The 2,776-nt window shown below is 34.7% G+C and overlaps 1 protein-coding gene across 1 annotated transcript in view; it reads left to right on the top strand.

The window, feature by feature from the left end:
* The first annotated feature begins 151 nt into the window (after positions 1–151).
* LOC108974148 (flocculation protein FLO11) overlaps positions 152–2,776 on the top strand; it is a 38,821-nt gene continuing 36,196 nt past the window's right edge. The window contains exon 1 of the mRNA XM_018941828.1: positions 152–239. The gene's annotated coding sequence lies outside the window, so the exon portion shown is untranslated. The remainder of the gene's footprint in view (positions 240–2,776) is intronic.

Below are 2,776 nucleotides of genomic sequence, written 5' to 3' on the forward strand. Positions count from 1 at the left end.
TTAAATTTAAAAATTTAATTTATTTACTATAATTTCTAAGATTTTTTCCAAACCAAAAATCACAAAAGAACCGATTACAATTGAACTTAATTTTTGTAGGTGACTACGTGTTTGTAGAAAGTGAATTACAATAAAATTCCATTATAACAACTCCGTGCCGCCATTGCAGGCCACAACAAATATTACTATTTGACTTTTAATTTAAAAAAACGCGCTTTAAGGAAAAAAATTACAAACAGGTGAGTAATATTAGCAGCATGTTAACTTAACTACTGATTATGAGCGATTTCCTCTTATTAAAAGTGTGTACACTTGTGTTCCTTCTCATATTTCTTATTAGGGTCAGTCGTTTTGTTGGTTGCCACATTGCCACTGGACGATTACATACATATGTACATATATGTAAATGTATCAGCTGCAGATATGCATATGCACACATACCTATTTATATGAGGGGACTGCAGCCCATTGTCGCGCCTATATTTGCATGTGTGGTGGGTAGCCATTGGCATTGCTGTCTATAATTAACATTTCTTTGGCGTTTTCCTTTCTCGCTTTTTCATGTTTTTGCTCTTATTGTTGTTGTTATTGCTGTTGTCAGTGCAACCCGCAGGCGTTTAGGCATGTTGTCATCGTTTAGCTCGGCACATTTACTTGTTCAAACTAAAAATAGCTGGCTGGAAATGTGTAACACTGGCCGGGTTTGAGTCATTTGCCTCAGCGAGTTCGTTGCTTAAGTCTTTTGTTTGCTAGGCGTTTGCATGCAGGCTTGCTTTCTTCGGAGTAACAATTTATCAACTCTGCTGCGCATAAACGCATATTTATGCATAATCGTCGCCGCACACACACACACACACACACATGTACACACTCATGCACACATATGCACTTTGTCATTTAAATAGCTCAATTTGCTTGCTGGCAGAAACTTCTTGCTTTTTTTTTTGTTTTTGTGCTTGCTTCTGTTACCATTTGCATTCCGGCGCACACACACATTTCTGCATATGCCAGCGCTATGTGCTTTTATTATAATTTTCCTTGTCGTCGTTAATTTTTTCTCTCTATTCACCAGCTGCCATATAAATTCTTTGCCTATCTGCTGCCCCTTTTAGCCACTCTCCATTTTCTGTTGSGCGCACCTTCGTAATTTAGCTTGGCGCTGCATTGCTTTCGTATTCGCGCATAGAAAAGCAAGAAAGAAGTTAATTTTTTTAGCGGCTGACCTACAAATTCAGCAAACAATCAGCGCCAACGTCCAGTTTCCTATTGCCGCATGGCGCCCAGCGCTCGGCGTCGCGTCGYGTCTGTTGCTGCAGGCCATGAATGTGCTAATAAAACAGTTTGAACAACATGTTACAACTAAATATATTAGTGATTTGCTGCCTTGGTTTTGGCTGCCTTGAAAGTAAGCCAAACCTGSGTTCTACGAGCAACAGGAATAATTTTGTTAATTTTGCATAGCTGATTAATGGTTTTTCGTGTGGTTTTAATAGAGWTGATGAATTTGACATCTTTCGAATAAAATAGTAAATTAATCAATAAATTAATTATTAAATWAATAAAGAATTTCATTTCATATGCAATTTCAGCAGTTTTAGAGGTATTTTGGTACCTTCTCCATTAATTTTAATAAAATCCATTTTTTAGTCTGCAGACAACTTCAAATGTATAAGTCTGGCTTGTGTTTGGATTGCAATGCTTGAGGAAATTATTAATTCACTTTTCACTTTCTTTATAAATTTTTCAATTTGTTTCTAGATTTCTTTAAAATTTCCAASAAAATACTGCTGTTTCATGATTASAAAACTGTTTTGAGTGAAATCTTCGTTTGATATTAAAAGCGCATTGCATTGAGTGGTTTAGAATCACACAGCTCTGTTGAGGTGGTTTAGATAAGTTCATAAGTTATATGTATACGTGAGCTAGTCCGTCAATTTTTGAGATATCACTCTGAAAATTTACGTGCATCCCTTTCTTTCCAAGAAGCTGTTCATTTGTCTTAATCGCCGATATASGACCACTATAGCATATAGCTGTCATACAAACTGATCGATCAAACTCAAATGCATGYATGGAAAACTTTTTTATTTGAGAATATAGCTACATGAAATTTTACATGTCTTATTGCCTAAAACAACGGTACAATCTCTGAAGAAATTTTTCAAATCTGATCTCTATAGCACATAGGTACCATGTAAAGTGCTTAATCGAAATCAAGTCGAGACAGATATGGGGTTATGAATATAAAAATGAAAGAGACGAGTTGAAGTTCTGGTGGTGTTCTGTCTGAAAAATTAAGATATCTTGATGACACTTGATACTAAATAATAAAATTGACTTTTTACCGCATATATCAGTCGATATGTGAGGTTTGTATTTGAAATGAAGAGATAATTGTTTTCTTATAATAAAATGTTTGTGCGATCAAAACTGGGTCGAATCGGGCCAATACTGCCTTTTGCCCACGTATATGTACCTAATGTAAAGRTTTTTKAACTTCTRTTTGAYTTTAAACCACATATCAGCCAATTTGTTAGTTGTTCTAATAAAATTGAGAGAGCGTGTTTTTCTARTAACGTTGCATATTAGTGCTTAGAATGAATGAAATCGCGTGAAAACTCGTCCTAGTCCCCATATAACTAACAAATCTTAGGTACCTGAATGAGTATAAAATGTTTGGTTATAGCCGAACTTAGCTCTTCCTTTCTTGTTTTATTAAAAAAAAGAGTATTTTTTTAATGCAATATAATTTTACTTAATTTTTTTTTAATTTTTT

Source organism: Bactrocera latifrons, unplaced genomic scaffold, assembly GCF_001853355.1.
Source record: "Bactrocera latifrons isolate USDA-ARS-PBARC rearing strain unplaced genomic scaffold, ASM185335v1 scaffold_53, whole genome shotgun sequence".
In the NCBI taxonomy this organism is placed as follows: domain Eukaryota; kingdom Metazoa; phylum Arthropoda; class Insecta; order Diptera; family Tephritidae; genus Bactrocera; species Bactrocera latifrons.